Source organism: Petaurus breviceps, unplaced genomic scaffold (assembly GCF_028583685.1).
Source record: "Petaurus breviceps papuanus isolate PSGF00001 unplaced genomic scaffold, PetGlider_PUasm1.0 183, whole genome shotgun sequence".
Taxonomy (NCBI): Eukaryota; Metazoa; Chordata; class Mammalia; order Diprotodontia; family Petauridae; genus Petaurus; species Petaurus breviceps.
Window position 1 is genome coordinate 20,545,801 of NW_027185791.1, and position 14,509 is coordinate 20,560,309.

Below are 14,509 nucleotides of genomic sequence, written 5' to 3' on the forward strand. Positions count from 1 at the left end.
AGAGAGAGAGAGAGAGACAGAGAGAGAGAGAGACAGAGAGAGAGAGACAGAGACAGAGACAGAGAGACAGAGAGAGAGACAGAGAGATAGAGAGAGAGACAGACAGACAGACAGACAGAGGTAAAAGTGATATTGGCATAAGAATATATTACAGATCACCTGAACAGATGACTTAAAAAAAACCTCACAGCCAGCATGGAGGGAAATATTATATAGCAATGATGGAGGACTTCAATTATCTTGGCAACAAGATACTTTTCCTTATCAAAAACAAAGGAGCTAATAATTTCTGGGCTAGCCTTGATGCTAATTTTGAATGGTAGTGGAACCTACAAGAAGAATTTTTATTCTGGATCTAATTATCATCAACAAGGAGGAACTGGTTGTTGGAGAGAAAGAAATGATAGAAAACTGAAATTCCCAAATATAAACTAAGGTTATTTTATAAGAAGTTTTAAGACAGAGCGTATTTATCTATCTTAGAACTCTCATCTTTTTAGCACTCTATCTTAGAACTTTTTATAAAATGTGGGGTAGGGAGACAAATATAGTCTGACATATACGTAATTAAAACTGTAGTTTATATTTGGGGATTTCAGAGAAATAGTAAGTAGAATGCCACAGGATGAAATTTTGCAAGGGAAGTTGACCCAGGAGAAACAAGAAATTCTCAAGCACAAAACTTTGAAGATACAAAGAGGAAAAAAAATCTATTGAGGAATAAAAAGGGAAGGTGAATAAGGATGTGAGAAATTCACTGACCAATTTAGATAAAATGAAAAAATATGAACATAAGACAATGGAACAAGACAAGAACAAGGAAAGGCAATGGAGGTTGACTTCTAGAAGTGTGGTACAGTATTTCAAGACTGCTTTCAGGAAGGCACTAGTGCAGAAAGTTGTGAACAATAAAAAGCCTTTTTAATGCTATTTTAGGGGAAGAGTGTGATCAAAGGGAGGATAAGGTGAATGCTCAGGGTGAACAAAATGATAGCTGACAGCAAGAGAGTTGGCAGAGATGCTCAGGTCTCATTTTGCTGGGGAGAACGATCTTTGTACTATGAAAGACAGAACAAAAAGGAAGACTTGGTGCCCAAGTTAAGTAAAGAGATAGTAAGAAAGCACCTAATTGACACTGATTTTAAGTCATAAATCCTCAGTTTTAATTGTTATTACAATTATTATAACATATTATATTTATAATTTATTATTATATTATATTACAAATATAAAATTATTATAACAAAATATAACAAATAATTGTTAGATGTGATTACTGAGTCACTATCAGTGATTTTTGAAAGATTGCATAAAAGGACAAATAATCCAATTTTTTTTAAACAGGGAAGAAAATGGATCTAACATACTGTGGGCCAGTGAACTTGACTTTGATTCTTGGCAAAATTCTAGAACATATTGTTAAAGGCAACAAACCCAGATCTGTAATTATTTTACAATTTATGTCCCTGGAAAGCTGCCTGAGGAAAATGAGAAGTTAATTGACTTGTCCCAGAGCACTAAGTCACTATGTGTTAGTGGCAGGATTTGAACTCACATAATCCTTACTCAGAGGCCTGCTGTCTCTCTATCCAGTATTCCATGCTGGGCTGATGTTATTTAATCCTTTGCTCATGTGATAGACCTTCGAATATTTGAAAACATGTATGCCTCCCTGAATCTTATCTTCTCTAGGCTAAATATCCTAGTTCTTTTAACTGGTCCTTATATAATATGGATTCATGGAAATCTAGGTTGTATTGCTCTGGCCTCTCTCCAGCTCATCAATTTCTTAAAAAATTTGGTGGGGGAGGCTAGGTGGCACAGTGAATAGAACATTGGCTCTGGAGTCGGGAGGACCGGAGTTCAAATCCAGTCTCAAGACACTTAATACTTAACACTTATTAGCTGAGTGACCTTGGGCAAATCACTTAACCCCAATTGTCCTGCCTTCCCCCTTCCAAAAAAAAAAAAGCAGAAAAAAATTGACTACTAGGATTTAAAACAATATTCTAAATGTGAAGTATTAGGGAATAAACAATTACCTTCCTGGTGCTGACCACTATGACTTTTTAATGCATTTTTAGGTCATACTAGCTTTGGGGGATGTTTAGATGTTCATCCAAATTATTGTTCAGTGATATTTTAAAATAATGTTGATTATTTTCTTTTATTGATTCCCAACATAAAAAAGTAATGCCTAACAAGACTGTAGAGGCTTCAAGGAACTAAATAAAATATTTGACTGTTGAGTCTTCCAAACAAGATTCTTCAAGACTATTTTTTGTTAAATGGGTGACTCATCTAAAATTTATTCCATTTAAATGTACTTTATGTCATACAGTATCCATTTTAAATTCAGCACCTTGTGTGTAAATATTTCCACCCTTAAAACATTCTAATAACACCCTTTTTCCTATGGATTTTTTTTTGCTGTGAGAGATTAATTTTATTTGTTTCTTAATATAAGGAAAACCTGTTACTCACAGAGACCAAGTGTCAGAGCTGCTATCATATTTCAGGAGATCCTGATTCCTGTTGCCATTTTTGTTCTAGAGCACTGGATTGCACCTTTTCATAAAAGAGAAGTTGAACAAAACAAAGATAATTAAAGTCTTGAAGAGTGTAGGTGATTTTTCACAGAATAATCTTAAAAAAAAAGGAAGCCCAAACAAAAGAAAATTATAGTCATTGGCTTAGGAGGGAAATGAATTGAGAACAACATTTGAACTAAAATATATTATTTGCTCTCTATAACAAGGAAGAGGGGAATTGGAATGAATTTGAAAAAGATTATGAGGAACACGAAGTGATTCTGGAACAATTTGTATAGCGTAGGAAAGAACGGAGAAGACGAGGAACTTTGTTTTACTGGCAGCTGAGCTAGACAAATGTAAATTCTAGTAAACTGGTGGATTTGCAGATAAATCAGAACAATGCCAATTTTATTCTTTTAAGGAGAAAAAAAAATTCCCTAAGGAAAAAAAAAAAGAAAAACCCTCACCTCCCCTTGCATATTTTCTGTCTTTCTAGTGATGAAAGTGTTGGCACTAATTTTCCAGGGAGACCAGAAAATATGTATGGTGTGTTTTGTTTCAGATGGCATCCTGGGTCACTGAACAACCTCATTCAATGTTGTTTGTTGATGGATAGATGGGAGAATCAAAGCTTTGAGCAGTAAGAAAAAAGTGGCCAGGACTCTGTATCGATAGGATTCCTCATTAAAAAGAATTTGAAATGTTAAATCTGTGCTCGAGAGAGATGCCTTGCCAATGGGGTGAAGTTAAATTAATAGTCTCCAGGAAAGAAGACAGGAAAACATTTCTTTCTCTCTCTACTAGATTCCTTCTTATTTCTTGATGCTGAGTACTGTGACAAGTGCAGAGTTTTCCACACTGCAGTGTCTGAGTGGAGTGAAATCCGGGTCCTTTACATCAATTGTGTGTCTAAAGAAAGGCCTAAGGGCCTAACCAGGGTGGCATGTGATAACAGTGTTGGCTAGGGAAGAGTGGAGAGGTTGGGGGAGGGGACAGATAGGAGAGGGGAGGGGGGGTTGAAAGAGAATTCTCTACTAAGAGAGAGAAAAAAATCTCAAGTAACCCTTCTCCAGCTGAATGTAACTACAAGCCTTACGCTGCTGTTTCTCTGAAAGGAAATACACGCTTTCAGTCCCCAAACTTCCCAAGGGAAACTCAAGCACCAAGAGAGCTGCCCCTTGTCCCTCAGGTTAATTTAATGAAAGAGATGGCCCCTGGGGATGGTGTAAGAAACCAGATGCCTGACCTGGAGGGCTTCGAACTGGGCTGCCTGAATGAACTTTCAGGATCTTTGCTTGAGCCAGGGCTGAGTCTGGAGTGTGTAGTGATTCCAGATAGTGTCAGCTAGTCTTCCAGTAGCTAAAATCCTGTCTTGCCCCTGGTGGCATTGCTTTCTATCATTAGAAAGTAGGATGTGTCACTTATGGACTCTGAATTCAGCTATAAAAACTCTTTGCAGAAATAAAAACAGACCTAAATAAAGGAAGAAACACTAATTGCTCATGGGTAGATTGCATTCATATACAACAATAAAACGGACAATACTACCTAGATTAATTTACTGATTTAATACTGTACCAATCAAATTCCCAAAAGAATATTTTATAGAGCTAGAAAAAAATAACAAAATTCTTATAGAGGAAAAACACCAAGAATCTCAATGAAAAAAGTGGGAAGGAAGGGAGCCTGTCAGTGCCAGTTCTCAAACTACTAGAAAGCAGTAAACATTAACATGATTTGGCAGTGGTTAAAAAAAAAAAAAACAACGTGAACCAGTGGATTATAAGGGTACAAGGTGGAGAAACAAATGCTCCAGTTACTGGGGGAAAAACTAATTACATACCAAAAATTGATAGAAAAATTGAACAAAAATTAGCATTAGATAATATTTGTAAAATGCTTTTCAGACCTTAAAGCACTATGTAAATGCTGGCTATCATCTTCATCATCATCATCATCATCACTTCATACCTGACACTAAGATAAGTTTCAAATGAGTACATTAAGTCAGATATAAAAGTTCACATCATTAAGAAAAGCAAGAGGGGTGGCTAGGTGGCACAGTGAATAGAGCACTAGCCCTGGAGTCAGGAGAACCTGAGTTCAAATCCGGCCTCAAACACTTAACACAAAAACTAGCCGTGTGACCCTGGGCAAGTCACTTAGCCCCAGTTGCCCTCCAAAAAACAAAAACACAAAAAAAGAAAAGCAAGAAAGAAATTGCCTTTTGCATCTATGTATGGGAGAAGATTTTATGCCTAAATGATAGAGATCACTCAAGATAAAATGGACAATATTGATTATATAAAATCAATATATTTCACATAAACAAATCTCATATAAAAATTTGAAGGGACACAGGAAACAGAAAACTATTTGTAACAAATTTCTCTGATAAGGGTCTCAATCTGGGTTTCTTAAGGAACTATTTCAAATTTTTAAGACAGATTTATCAGGGACATTCAATTGATAAGTAGTCAAAGACTATGATCAGGCAATTTTCGAAGGAAGAAATCTAACCTATTAAGCATTTTATGAAAAAAATGTTCTAAACCACTAATCAGAGAAATTCAAACTGTTTCTACTTCATACCACGAAAAAAGAAAAAAAATGATAAATATTGCAGGGACTATGGGAACTAAACAAATATACTAGACCACTTATTGATGGACCTATGAATTTCCAGCTTATTCAGGACTCTGCTCCCCAAATTACCAAAATGTGCACACCTTTTGACCTAGTCATAACATTACCAGGCTCAGAGTTGCACTCAAGGCTACTACCATCATTCCAGTGGGCCCCCCCACCCCATCCCCAGCAGATGTTATCACACACTTTGGGAACCTATGGAAATATCCTTCAAGAGAATGAACTTTTCAATCAGGACTTTAGAAAAAGAGTGGAATTCTGGATCTCCCCAAATGATTGGTTATTAATAATAATTTCCCTCAGCTATCTTCTTTGACCATTACAAGAACCATTGTGAAGTAGGTGCTGTTATTACCTTCATTTTACAGACAAAGAAACCCAAGCTCAGAGGGGTTAAATAATCTGTCCAGAGTCTAACAACTAGTAAATGTCTGAGGCAGGACTTTAATGTCAGGTCTTGGATGTTTCCAAGTCCAGCATCTCAAGGATTATGTGGAGGGACAGATTGGGTTCTACAGTTGCTGGGAATGGATGTGGTCAACCTTAACATTGTGAAGTAGGGAAAACTTATCAGGGGCTTCTCTGGAATTTCTCCTTTCCATGTCCTCACTCTTCATTCCTTAACCCTCTGTACTAAGCCTGGAATGCTCTTTTGAGACCAGACCCTTTCATGGGGAACAACTTCAGCTAGTGATTAGTGACTTATTATTCGCCTCATGAGTATTTGCATTTTTAAAGAGGTCAGCATAGGACAGTGCTAGAAAAGAGCTCATGTGTCATCTAGTCCAACTGTTTCTTTTTATAGCTGAAGGAACCTAAGCCAGGAGAGGTGAGAAACTCTAGGCTGAGAACCTATGTCTACAATGGCTGTTGCATCAGTGCCTAAAGGAGCAAGGAACAATCTGTGGAAATGAATTTCTGGACCCATGGTAGCAAAAGCTAGAATAACTCCCCATTTGGCTGAGATTCCATTTGCAGATTTGAATTTGGTGGGATTAGTGCTACATAGGAGCTGAGCTACATTTTGGGGGTAATATCACAGAGACTAAAGTGGTTTAGGGGAGAGTATATTCCAGAGGTATTGGGGGGAAATATCCATTTGTATTTTTGCTCTATCTTTGAAGCATAGATCTCTTTGTAAAAGCAAAGAAAGACAGGGAAAGTTTCAAATCCATCATTGTCTCCGGTGTCTAACTTCATTCTTCTCAGGAGTTACATCTCTGAACTCCATGCTCCTGTTAAACTGCACAACCTTCCCGCCATATATATGGTGTACTTTCCCCATATCTTTGTCTTTTAGCATACTATCTTTTTTTAAAAAATGTGTTTATTTTTAGTTTTCAACATTCATTTCCACAAGATTTTGAGTTACAAATTTTCTCCCCATCTTTCCCCTACCCTACCCCCCAAATAGTGAGCCTACTGAGGACCCCTTCCCACAATCTACTCTCTCTTATATCCTCACCTTTCCCCCCTCTAACTTTCTAGTAGGGCAGGATGGATTTCTATATCCCAGTGCCTATATAGCTTATTTCCCAGTTAGCATACAATTCTTTATGCTTATAATGACCACTACTCACATCATCAGAGCACCTCAGAGTTGGAAGGGATTTCAAATTCAATCTAACACAATTTTTATATTTGACCTCTCTATGTTAAGCCCATGTGTCATATACATCGTTGAGTAAGGAAGTGATCTACCATGGTTCCTTATTGCTTATGAATGCAAGGTCTTCCAACTGGCATTTTAAGCCACTCACAAAAAAGCCTGCCTTTCCAGTCTTATTTTGTATCGCTCCTCTTTGTATACTTTCTATCTCAGTCCAATCATCTTCAGTGTTTCCTATATTTGATGTTCTATCTCCTATCTCTGTCTTTGAACAAATGGTTCCCCCATGTATAAAATGCACTCCTTTGCCTCCACTCAGTAGAATTCCTAACTTCCTTCCAAGCAGGGCTCAGGTATTACCTCCTTTACAAGGCTTCCTTGATTCCCTTTCCCTCCCCAAGTCATTAGCATTCTCCCACACTTGAAACAATTTTGCATTACTTTGCATATAATTGTATTTACTTGTATTTATGCTGTATCCTTTCATTAAAATGTATATTCTTTGGAGGGCAGAATGAACATGAAGTGTTTCTTATGGCTGGCCAGGCACTGGGCTAAGTGCTGGAGATTACAAATAGAAGCAAGCAAGATAGACCAGAAGCTTACTTCTGAATGGGGGAAGACAACACATAAAGAAAGCTGGAAGGTGTGTGGGCTGGAAGGCAAAGTACAGTTTTTGCTCAGAGAAAGGGCTTAGAGACTTGGACAAAGATAAGGCCAAGGCTGACCTATCAGAGGGCAGGGAGTGTTTTGCTTTTGTCTGTGTATCCTCAGCACCCACTTAGCAAATTGACTTGACATATTTAGTTCTAAATATTTGAATTGCTTGGTTAAATGTGATCTTATTCGATTTGGTCCAGTGTTCTGGCGCGTTGAGTCTTTTTTTCAGATCATGACTGTCATTGCAAGGTCTTCATTATTCCTCCTGGCTTTATGTCATCTACAAATGTAACAAGCATGACATGCAACCCAATTCAACGAGCTTTCGTTCAATAAGTGCTGTGTGCCAAGTATCGTGCTGGGTCTCAGGGATTAAAAGATTAAAAAACAAAACCAAACCCAAACCGTCCCTGCCCTCAAGAAGCTTACATCCTGGGGGTCATAGGGCGGGGAGTAACAGGTATACACATAAGGAGATTCAAAATAGATAGACCACACACAACATATATACAAACGCATATAAAAAGATATCTGCAAAATATACAATGTATGTAAAGAAAATACGCACCGAGTGATTCCACAAGATTGAGTCACTAACACCCGCTATGTATTGCCTTTCTTCAATTTACTGATCAAAAATGTTCCCCACACGTGGGGGGTGGGGGATAGGAAAGAGGAAGGGAAGAAAATAAATATCAATTCAGCATCTGTTATGTACCAGGCACTGTGCCAAGTGCTTTACAAACATTTTATTTGATCCTCACAACAACCTTGTGAGGTAGGTCCCCATTTTACAGATGAGAAAACTGAGGCACAAATCCATGGGACACTCTGTCAACTTGGCTGAACTGGCCCCTAACCTGTGGATGGCTGGAATAGAGACAGGAGAGTCAGGAAGCAAATAGAAGTTTAATTTCAAAGTGAGAGAAACAGCTTGAAAGTAGTTTTCCTTCCAATTTAATGGCTGTAAATACTTCGGGCCCTGCCATTCAATCAGCTCTGAATTTACCTGCCTGTACTATTGTCTAGCCTACACTTACTCTTGTCTGAAAGGACAGAATAAGACATTTTGTTAGGTCCTTAGCTAAAATCTAGGTTAAATATACACACAGTGCAGTATCTCACTGATATACCTGTCCACTAGCCTTGTTAAAAAAAAGGAAATGAAGTAAGTCTCACATGACTGGTGTTTATAGAATCATAGGCTTAGAGCTTCAGCTCCTTCATTTACATGGATGAGGAAACTGAGCTCTAGTGAGGTTAAATGCCTCCCTCGATGTCTAGCTAGCACAACGAATAGAGTGCTGGCCGAGAATCAGGAAATTGTTCACTTGTTTCAGTCATGTCTGAAACTCTTCAAGACCTGATTTAGGGTTTTCTTGGCAAAGATCCTGGAGTGGTTTGCCATTTCCTTCTCCAGCTCATCTTATAGACAAGGAAAATGAGGCAAACAGGGTTAAGTGACTTGCCCAGGGCCACACAGTTAGTAAGTTTCTGAGGTCACATTTAAACTCAGGTCTTCCTGACTCCAGCCCCAGCAGTCCATTCACTTCAACACCTAGCTGCCCCAGAGTTTGAACAATAATAATGCCACACAGGTAATAAGCATCACAGGCTGGATGTCCTTGGACACCCTCAAATCCTTTGACTCCAGGCCAGGGCTTGATTCACTGTGCTATCCTGAGTCTTTATGAAGCTATGCTGGCTTTTTCTGATCACCACTTGCTTTCTTAGATGTTCATGAGCTACACCTTTAATAACACATTCTGGAATTTGTCAGGAATTGAAATAAAATCCGATAGTTGAGTGGGTTGTGCTGATTATGCTCTCTTCATTTTTTATTTTTATTTTTATTCTTTGAAAACTCCTTTGGTCTTACCCATCCTCCATAGTTCACTTCAAATGCTTTTCCATGATGTTTTCCCGGCAGCCCACAGTGCATAGTGATCTTCCTCCATTTAGTGCCCTCACAGTACTTTGTGAACTCCTCTCTTATTCGCTTTATATGCACTATCTTGTTTTTCAGTTTGTATGTACATCATATCCATGTACTGCACTGTAAGCTCAGTTATTATCCCTGTTTGCAGTTGAGGAAATAGGCAGAAAGAGGTTAAGTGACTTGTCCAGGATTATACACCTACTATGTATCTGAGGCCATGTCTGAACTCAGGTCTTCCTGATTCCAGGTTCAGGATTCTATCCCTTGTGTCACCTAGGTAGATGCTCTAGGTCCAGAAAGGAAATTCCTCATTCTTAAGGTAATTTTTAGCCAAGTGACCCACATATTTTCAACACTGGAAAGGGCAAGTCCCTTACCCCCAAAGGAAGAAAACTTATTCATGTCAGACATTTGTTTCTAACTAAGTTTTTTCTCTAAAAGTCCACTTGCTGACAGAAGGGCTTTGTGAAAGACCTTGAAGAAATGGCACTAATGGGCATCTAGGTGGCACAAGATACAGCACCAGGTCTGGAGTGACACTTACTAGCTGTGTTTGCCTCGGTTTCCTCATCTGTAAAACAAGTTGGGAAGGAAGTGGCAAACCACTCCAGTATATTTACCAAGAAAACCCCAAATGGAGTCACAAATAGACAATGGAAACAACTGGACAACAGCAAAGGTAGTGTTCAAAGTTAGTCAAAGGATTTTTGATGGGTTCCCTGTTACAAAAGAATCTTGAGGGCCCCAGACACTTAATACTTACTAGCCATGTGACCTTGGGCAAGTCACTTAACCCCAATTGCCCCCTGCAAGAAAAGCAAAAAACAAAAAACCAAAAGAATCTTGAATTATTTTTGTAAACAAGCTAGTGAAATATGAGTTAGAAGACAGTACTACTGGGTGGACTTTAAAAACTGATTTGTTGTGAGATCCAAGAAGCAAAAACACTCAACCTTTTCTACATTGCTAGTCTTCATTTTTAATTTTTTTCCTTTTAAAGGGAGAAGTTGCTTGTAGAAGGTAAACCTATAGCATTAGACTGACAAGTGTTATCTTTCCCCCAGTGTCAGATTTTTCCCATTTTTCTTTCCAGATAAACATGAACCCTACAAATTATTAACTCCTTGAGAGCCTTTTTTTTTTAAGATGGGGCATTGATCTCATTGATCTGTATTGATCTCCAGATCCAGGGTTGGTTGTATGACAGTAGAGTGGGGTAATATCTCCAGGGTATAGTATTTCTATTTTCCATGACAACATTGTTACATGTATATTCTAAGGCCCCACAGTCTACACTTGTGTGTCCAAGTGTATAGACACGTGCTACACATACACATTCACATAATATGCACGTATGTATACATTCATGTATCTCTACAGGTGTGTGTGTTTATTAAATACAGTCCAAACACCTATGAATTCCTTGGTATTTCAGATAAGGAGTGGCAGAAAATAACTCCACTTCAACGGAGCTCTGAAACTCAAAAGACTTTCCTTATACCTGAGGCAGCTAAGGAATGAGAGCTTCATAGTTAGGCTATACCACTGAATGCATAATTAAAGGGTGTATGTTAGTAAACATGTTATGAGCTAAGATGAATTGCTGGATCTAAGTAGCCAAGCATGATGAGTGCTTCCAAGGCTGGCTGTCTCCCAGAGTGCCTCTATAATATGTGGCATTAGAGGATTTGTGCAAAGCAAATCATATTCTTCACAATCCAAAGAACAAGTTTACACACATTACAAAGCTCCTGCATGCACATCTAATTTCCAGATTTGGAATGCTACATAAAGGCATAAAGCTATTTTATGTCTGAGTGATTTGGCTACTACTTATTTTTTTAAGTTAACTAAAGGAAGTCCTATCCTAGAAGTCTATGGTGCTACTAAAATTTCATTTCATTTCATGAAAAACCATATTAATGTTGGTAAAAGAATTTACCTAAGAAGTCATGTAATCGAATATCCTCATTTTACAGATGGGCAAACAGATCTGGAGAGCAGTGACTTGCCCAAGGTCACCCAAGTAGCTGGTCCTGTGATTTTCAAAGCCAGTGAGTATATTTTCTATTGTCTCCTTTAAGTGGATAAAGTGTGTAATCTTCTGTCCTTTTTTCTTTATCTCAGGAGGCATTTTAACTAATATAATGTGACCAGAGGTCCAATTTTAATTGCAGATGACAGCGCACTTTACCTTGACCTAGATCCAGGAAAGTCATCTATCAGGATCTGAAGCCTCTGACCCAAGTGCCTGCTCTGCGCCCGCTCTTTCTGCACTGCTGAAAAAACTGTATCCGTGAAGCACCAAACAAGTGGGCATTATTCCTAGGGCCTTCAGCTAAACACATATCCAAACTTTCCTTAAGCAACCACAGACAAGACCGTGCCAAATATGGAAAGAAAACATATGCCTCCCAGATTCAAATTCCCAAATCTACCCCTCCAACCAAGTTTCCATTCATGTGTGGAAAATCCTTCAGCACATATAAACCTCCTAGTTAGAAAGTGCCTCCAAATCCCTGACTTTTTTGTCACCTTCATAAAGTTGTGGCTGTTACAACTACATCACACAGGAATGTAGGGATAACAATTTTTTAAAAATATGGTCAATTTGGAATTTTTTCTTCATATAATCACAAATGAAAGGCAGAGAGGGGGATTTCTTATGATACTACTTGCCAAAGTCAGTCAGCTTGAACCCCTCTCTCTCCTAATGCCCCTTCCTTTTTAGAGTTTCCAGGACTTTCTTGAATCTCACCAAGGCCGAAGCTTTGAAACAATTTGCATGGCTTTAGCAATAACTGCTGGGATCATGATGGGAGCTGAAAGGGCAAAGGATAAAAGGTGTGTGTTTATATCCAACCTCAGAAAGATTAAGCCAGAGGTCCAGACTGTATGGAGCATGGAGTCAGCACTCTGGGAAAGGAAGGAGGTGAATAGAAATCACTGGTCCTGATCTAACTAGGAGTGAGGGCTGAGCACTTACGGGGGCTTGTCAAAGATATTTCTGGAATTTTGGACCAAGCTAAGACTACCTGCACTACCATTTAAAGCTTGAAAAAATGTTTTTGCTTCCTTTTTATAAAAGTCTAGGCTGGAATTTGGTAGCTGCCTTTGTCAATACAGTCCAGGAATCTTGAATGAAGGCACTTGTGCACAATTGTGTTAAAATGTCACTGTATACTTTGTTGGAATGTTACTGGATGCTTTGGGGAGTGTCATGGCACACTTTACTGAAATGATATTGTTGACTTGCCATTGTATATTGCATGCTTATGAAGTGGGACTTGACTTTCATCAAGGACTATTGATTTGGAAATGCCTGTGGACAGCGATGAGGGTGCAAGTGGTTTTTACTCTTTGGAGATAGGTAAGACAATAGTTCAGCTAGGATGCTCAGTGCATAGAATGCTAGACCTGGAGTCAGGAAGACCTGCATTAAAATTTGACCTCAGACATTTACTAGTTGTGTGACCCTGGCAAGTCACTTAAGCTCTGTTTGCCTTCATCTACCAGAGAAGGGAATGGCAAACAGATCCAGTATCTTTGCCAAGAAAACCCCACAGGCAGTGGGCAGTATGGTACATAGAGTCATCGCTTATAGAGTCAGCATGACTGAAGAACCAGACGACATTGTGCAAGTTTTCAGAAAAGAGGAAAATGGGGGAGCTGTCTCACACTGTGAAGCCTTCCTACGGCCCCCGAGAGATAGCAAGAATGAGAGATGCCTGAAGATGCCTAGATATTTTCAAGCACTAATTTCTTTGGGTGTTTTTGTTTTGTTTGAACTTAGGGGATGATATTGATTATGTTCCCAGAAGTCTCTGGGAATCCTCTTTGTTTTTCCTTTATGAGGTGTTAATCTCTTCTGGGGGCTAACCCTTTGAAAGTGTGTGAACTCATCCTTTAATGCCATATTAAGGATGATTAATTGATTTAAGTTCAGTTCATACACTTGAGTCAAGTCAGGAAATTCAGGTATGCAAGCTGGCAACAACCGATTTCTTGGAATTCTTGGACTCCTTGGGAGGATTCCTAGACCAAGGCTGAAGAATAGCAAGGGCAAGAACTTTGGTGTGACCTTGCCTGTGAGTGTTGTGGGCCAAGTCCCCAGAGAAGAGGAGACACTTGAGTGTATGGATTATATACAGGCCAAATGCTTTCCTCTTATGGATCTACTTCAAGCTCAGAGCAGTGCTATGAGTCTAGAGGACTGGATAAGTGCCTAAGGGAAGTGGGGCTTACCAGACCAGTGAGCTGCTTGACCAGTCATCTGAAGTGTTTCCTCTAGAAAGGGAGCCTAAGCTCCAAGGCAGTACTCTAAGTACAGAGCACTTTATGGTCCTTCAGAGGAAAGACTCTTCATTGTTTTTGAACTCAGGTACAAATCCTTTGTGTATTCTGTTTGGTTAAATACAAGCTGTCCTACATATTTGTTAGACTGAGAACTTGTACAGGACCTGAGGACCCTTTTTCTTTTATTTGGGAGAACTAGCCATAAATCCAATCTCTAATCAGTAAATTCCAGAGGTTCCCTATATATTTTTTTTTTTTGCTTTTTGGAGGGGGGAAGGCAGGGCAATTGGGGTTAAGTGACTTACCCAAGGTCACATGGCTAGTGAGTGTTAAGTGTCTGAGGTCAGATTTAAGTCCTCCTGACTCCAGGACTGGTGCTCTTCACTGCACCAGCTTGCTGCCCCCTATTACATTTAAGATCAAATAAATATAGAACCCCTTGTTTGTTATTTAAATTTCTTCACAATCGGGTCCCTTCCTACCTTTCTAGGATTCTTATATTTTACTCCCCTTCACATGCCATGCAATCTCTGCTGGCTAGTCTGCTCACACAACACTCCGGGATCTTCCATTTTTCTATATTTGTGCTAGCTGGTCCCCAGGCCTGGAATAGACTCCCTCCTTGCCTGTATCTATTGGGATTCCTAGGTTCTTTCAAGACTCAGCTCAAATGATACCTTTTATGTGAGGTCTTTCCTGATCCTACACATATAAGTGCACTCTCCAACCTACTTTTTATTCATTTTGTACACATTAAATACATATACATTACAAATATACATGTATACATACTTATATATGTTTCTCCTATGTTAGAACATA

At 38.9% G+C, this 14,509-nt stretch overlaps 1 protein-coding gene across 2 annotated transcripts in view; it reads left to right on the plus strand.

The window, feature by feature from the left end:
• MUC8 (mucin 8) overlaps nt 1–14,509 on the plus strand; it is a 133,541-nt gene that overhangs the window by 79,637 nt on the left and 39,395 nt on the right. Inside the window, exons 3-5 of one of the 2 annotated variants that reach the window (XM_069088005.1) lie at nt 11,371–11,445; nt 11,569–11,703; nt 12,123–12,235. The gene's annotated coding sequence lies outside the window, so the exon portion shown is untranslated. The remainder of the gene's footprint in view (nt 1–11,370; nt 11,446–11,568; nt 11,704–12,122; nt 12,236–14,509) is intronic. The other variant, XM_069088006.1, reaches the window with a different exon arrangement.